The sequence below is a fragment of the Gorilla gorilla genome, chromosome 1, assembly GCF_029281585.2.
Source record: "Gorilla gorilla gorilla isolate KB3781 chromosome 1, NHGRI_mGorGor1-v2.1_pri, whole genome shotgun sequence".
Classification (NCBI taxonomy): Eukaryota; Metazoa; Chordata; class Mammalia; order Primates; family Hominidae; genus Gorilla; species Gorilla gorilla.
The window spans coordinates 51,111,312-51,117,550 of NC_073224.2; positions in this window are offsets into that span (position 1 = coordinate 51,111,312).

Here is a 6,239-nt window from a genome sequence, read left to right on the forward strand (position 1 = left end):
CCAACACTTTGGGAAGCTAAGGTGGGTAAATTGCTTGAGGCCAGGAGTTCAAGACCAGCCTGGCCAACATGGTGAAACCCTGTCTCTACCAAAAAAAAAAAAAGCAAAAATTAGCTGGGAGTGGTGGCACACACCTGTAATCCCAGCTACTTGGAGGCTGAGGCATGAGACTCACTTGAACCTGGGAGGCGGAGGTTGCAGTGAGCCAGGATAGCACCACTGCACTCCAGCCTGGGCAAAAAAAGCAAGACTCTGTCTCAAAAAAAAAAAAAAAAAAAAAAAAAAGAGAGAGAGAGATGATGATGAGAGCCTTGGGGACAGGCATGAGGAACAGATTAATGTGAGATATTCTAGAGGTACATGCATCAGGCCATGGTGACCAATTGTCTGTGGAGGGTGAGGCAGAAGGAATTGTTGAGGATGACTGAGGTGTCTGGGTAACGCTTTCAACTGAAACTGGGAAAGGGGATCAACTGAAACTGGGAAAGGGTTTGGTGTGGCAGGTATAGGTAATGAGTTCAAGTTGTATATTCTGAGATGGAAGTGTCATGAGGACATTCAGGTGGAGAAATCCTGTAGGACACTGGAAACGGATCCAGAGTTCACAGAAGTCAGGATAAAGGTTAGGGCTCATTAGCATCTGGGTGATGAATGAAGGCTTGGAGAGAATGGGGTCCCTTATGGGGAGTGTGTTGAAGGACAACAGGCCGAAGATAGAAACCTGAAGCAAGGACAGAACCTTCTTTCAGAGCTGGTAGAAGAGAAGTCCCAAAAGAGAGACAAAAACTGGTCAGGGAGATAGAAGAATCACGGAGGCCAAGAGAAGACAGTGTTTCCGAGAAGGTGCCAGGAAGGGACAGCTAAGTCTGCTCTGGAGGTCAGGGATGTGTACCTAAGGAGGCAACATCTAAACTGGTCTTGAGCAACAGCCGAAGATGGCGAACGGGACAGTTCCTGAAAAGGGAACGTGAGATTTGGCAATCAGGATAGCTGTAGCCTTTACTACGGAAAAGTCAGTGGTGGAGACAGCAGACAGATTCAGCGGGCTGAAGAGTAAGCAGAAGGTGAGGATGGGTAGGCAGGAGATAGAAACCATTATTTTTTGAAGTTTGATACTAAAGAGAAGGAAAGGCTAATACTTGAAGCGGGAAGTTTTCTAAATGGGTGGGACTTGAGCATGTTTACTAGCAGAAGGAGAGGGAGGTGAGAGGCCAAACGTAAGAGAGGCAATAGTGGGTGAAGCAAAGGCCGTGGAGAGGCAGAGAAAACGGACTCCAGTGCAAGCCACGCTGCAAATCTCTATGCCAGGCAGTTTGTGCCTCTGAGCTCTGCCATGCCATTCCCTTTTCCTGGATGATCTCTTCAATAAACCTTTACTGAGCCACTCCTGGGGCAGGGATTATTCTGCAGCTGTGCTGCAAAGGTAAACAACCTGGGCTCTCTTCTCCAGAACTCATTTCCAACACTTGAAGAGACAAGTAAGAAACTTCAAGTCAGTGTGGAGAGTGCTGCAAGAAGGACCAGTACTGGACATGATGGGAGACACTGGAAAGTCCCAAACCCAGTTTAGGGTGTTAGGGGACTTCCTGGAATCGGGGACATCTAAGCTGAGCCCTAAAGTAGGAGACAGTCAGATGGGAGAGAGTAAAGAAGAAGACATTTCAGGCCAAATGCCCGAATACCATACCCTGGAGTGGTCAGGTTTGTTCTCTGGTGGGAACACGAAGATTCTCCTGATCTTCTCCTCCCTACTCTCAACATTCGTAGTTTTTACCTCCACTAAATACTCTTTCCTATATTATAGTGATTTTACCCCTTTATCTACTGGAAACTTCTGAAGAGAAGAGACTGGTCTTATTTTTGAATCTCCTAAAGTATCCAGCACAGAGCTCAGCACACGGTTAATGCTTTAAAAATATTTTTGATAAGAAATCTCAGCCCTAAGAATCCCTATCATGGCTAATAAATTCTCAGAGGGCCATTGGTAGGATTAAGATACAGAGATTAAAAAGGGAAAGAAAAAAGTATGCATAGGAAGAAAAAAGGGTCAGAGAACAAGAGAGAGACAGAGAGAGAGCTAGGAAAGGGGGTGGGGAAGAAGCAAAGAGACAAAGATAAAGTGTACACACAGTGGGGAGGGATCCACTTACAAACCAAATCTAGCCAGAATTCTTTGCTCCATGAAACCTTGTCTTTGGATATTTTCCATCATGGGGAGAACTCCTTATTCTCCCTCTGCTTTAGGGGTCTCCCATTGGAATCTGATTCATAGATAAATTTGGTAAGTTGCAGGCATCACAACTCCATCTTCTGAGAAGCAGGGAGAAGCTGAGAGAGGGAAAGAAGGGAAAAAAAAAAGCCTACAAAACCAGCAAGTTTCCCACTTTACAGAGTGAGCCTAGACAGAACTTGAATTTTCTTCCCTTGAGAGTTAGGAGGAAAGCTGGTAGCTGTGTCACACTCCTGAGTTGTGTACACGACTCACAAGCCAAATTTTCTAGCACAGCAGAACAATTTTGTTTTGCTGCTGGATATATAAAGCAAGGAAAAAAAAAAAAAAGATGGCATTCCACCTTTTTGAATTAGCACCAAGTCTTTCAAACTCCACCCTTTCCAGGAAATGTTCTTTAATGCAGTGGGAGGTGGTAATTTTACTCTCTCCAAACCCTCACTTTACTTCCCTCACAGCAACACAAAACCCTGCTCAGAGCTGCACTTCTATCTTCGTTTGTCAGCCTGACTGCCTCTCCCATCATTTCTGAATCCTTAGCTGAATTCTTTGTTCATGTCAACGGGATAGCAAAAGAATTCTGAAAATGCTGGAAGTCGTGGACAGCAATGATGGTCGCTGAGGGTGTCAGTGTTGCCAATTCAAGACTCGGAATTCCTAGAAGAGCAAATGCTCTTTGAGTTTCTTCTGTAATAACAGCATAGTATCATATATTGGTGGTTCCTTAATTAACTTTAATTGAAGAAGATTTTTTTTTCCCAGACAGTGATTATAAAATACACCAGAGAGGAAAAATTATTTTGGCTTAAAATTCAGAGCAATATGTATTCTGCAAGGAGCTGGTCCAAACACCAGAATCTTAAACAAGTATACAAAAGGCAGATTTCATGAGCTTTTATCAATTAAGGAACACCTTTTCCAAAGGTGGCTCACGCCTGTAATCCCAACACTTTGGGAGGTCAAGGTGCGCGGATCACCTGAGGTCAGGAGTTCGAGACCAGCCTGGCCAACATGGCGAAACCCCGTCTCTACTAAATACACAAAGATTAAGCAAGGCATGGTGGCACACACCTGTAATCCCAGCTACTCAGGTGCCTGAGGCAGGAGAATCGCTTGAACCCGGCAGGCAGAGGTTGCAGTGAGTCGAGATCCCATCACTGCACTCCAGCCTGGGTGACAGAGTGAGATTTTGTCCCAAAAAAAAATTGATATATTCTCTCTTCTTTCTCTATTACATATTCCATATCAATTTTTATAAGTCTAGAAATTATACATTTATCAAAGACCAATAAAATTACTTGAGGTTAAAAATATTAAAAGAAAATAAGTAGACTGGGTGTAGAGATCAAGAATGAAAATTATATGAAGCTATTTTCTGACCTGTGTTTGTGACAGGTCATCAAACATATTAGACAGTTGCTATGCCTCAGGCAGTAATTGCAGTAACTCATGTCTCGTCATGTCCTCTCTGAAAAAACAATGTATTGTGTGGAGATTACAGCTAGTCCTGAAAGACGTTGCCATGAGTTTACTTCACAGTCTAGAGGCCACAAGTACCTTGTTCAATGACCTTCAGATTGGGTTTTCTCCGGGCCCTTAATACCCTCTGATTAAAAGCCTTATTATTGGGAATGAAACGTTTACTGGTTATATTTGGTAAAGTTTAGGACCTTAACAGGTAGTAGGGGTTGCCAGTGCTGCCAGATTCAATATACAGCTAGCCAGAGTTTTCTTTTCAAAGATAACTTTACCTCTATCTAAGATCTCAGTCCACACAAATATAACAGCAATAGCGCTATTTACCAAGAGTTCAAAGCATCATTTGATCAACCGCTTTTTTTTTTTTTTTTTTTTTTGAGACGCAGTTTCGCTCCTGTCACCCAGGCTGGAGTGCAGTGGCACGGTATCAGCTCACTGAAACCCTCACCTCCCGGGTTCAAGCCATTCTCCTGCCTCAGCCTCCTGAGTAGCTGGGATTACAGGTGCCTGCCACCACACCTGGCTAATTTTTTTGGTATTTTAACAGAGATGGGGTTTCACCATGTTGGCCAGGCTGGTCTTGAACTCCTGACCTCAGGTGATCTACCTGCCTCGGCCCCCCAAAGTGCTGGGATTACAGGTGTGAGCCACCGCAACCGGCCCACTGCCTTTTTCTTTTAGTCTATCCATTACAGACATGAAGTGAAAGGTATGTCTCTTTTATTTCTAAAGATGTTGAACGTGAAACCCAGAAAGGGTAAGTCGTAAGGATTTTCTCAGGAGGTTCAAGTTTTGAGTTTAGGGAGACCCAAAGGCTAGAACCCAGATATCCCAGATTTTTATTCTTTCTTCTCAGTCATGTTGCAATTTGCTCCACACTTGTCCCCACCTGGGGTTGTGGGTGCTGTCTTTGACTTAAAAGACATCTCTTCTTAATGTCACGTGCTACAAGATATTGCTTGAAAGACTAACAGGCAACTGGATGGCTCCATGCTTGCTTAGTCAGTCAAAATCCGTGAAACGCTTCTTTAGGAAAAAGGGATAGTGACTGGGAGTAATGATGAAGCAGTGAAATAAAGAGAGGGAAGAGGAAGTTGCCTTGAGAAGTAATGATCATAACTAGGTGTTATTGGGATAGGAAATGTAATTAAATTAGGGGCAAGGGGTTGCAGAGCTGAGTTAACTGCAGTGATTAAGAAAAAAAATCTAGGCTGGGCCCGGTGGCTCACATCTGTAATCCCAACACTTTGGGAGGCCAAGGCAGGCGGATCACGAGGTTAGGAGTTTGAGACCAGCCTGGCCAACACGGTGAAACCCCGTCTCTACTAAAAATACCAAAATTAGCTGGGCGTGGTGGTGCACATCTATAGTCCCAGCTACTCAGGAGGCTGAGGCAGAAGAATCGCTTGAACCCGGGAAGCGGAGGTTGCAGTGAGCCGAGATTGTGCCACTGTACTCTAGCGTGGGTGACTGTGTGAGATTCTGTCTCAAAAAAAAAAAAAACAAACCACAAAATCTAGGGCAGGCCAGGTAGAAAATACATATTTAAACATTTTAAGCCAGGCGTGATGGGTCACGCCTGTAATCCCAGCACTTTGGGAGGCCAAGGTGGGCGGATCACCTGAGGTCAGGAGTTCGAGACCAGCCTGACCAACACGGAGAAACTCCATTTCTACTAAAAATACAAAAAAATTTAGCCGGGCATGGTGGCGCATGCCTGTAATCCCACCTACTTGGGAGGCTGAGGAAGGAGGCTCGCTTGAACCCAGGAGGTGGAGGTTGCAGTGAGCCGAGATTGCGCCATTGCACTCCAGCCTGGGCAAGAAGAGCGAAACTCTGTCTCAAAAAAATAAATAAACATTTTAATAAAATCTACAAATTTTCTTTGGGATGGCTCTGAGTAACTAAGGCTAAGATCAGGAATCCATCTATCTGGTGGGAAAGTGACCAAACAAGATAACGAAAAAGCAGTCTTTTTGGTTGACTCTTTTTGGTTGACCAACGTAACTACCATGGAGTTTGCACAAACAGAACCATCTGTTGTGTGAGGAACCATGGAGAGAGATTGCGTATTTATAGAATCTTGAGTGGGAAAACCAGGCACGTTAATTAACTTTTCCCCTCAAGTTCTCTAATTAGAAATCCACTTTTCTTCCTTTCTCTTCTGTCAATATGTACCGCCTTAAAAAAAAGTCAATTTAAAAGCAGACAGATTTGCTATGACTAATTTAAGAACTCCCAAAGCAGGCTGTTTTCCAAAAATACACTGCAATTGACAATGCCGTAAGCTCAGTCTAAAAGGGATATGACACAACTACTGGCCCTAAGGCCGAATCAGATGTTTACTGCCAGTTTGAACAGAGCAGCGTAGTGTGCAGATCTCCACAACCCTTAACTGTTCTTGGTAGGGGGCTTTAAAATGAAATCTTTCTATAAACAAATGTTTCCAATAGGTGTATCCTAAACAGCCTACCTTAATACTTTTTTTTTTCTTGGTTTCCAAGATGGAACTTGTTGCAAGGAAAATTTT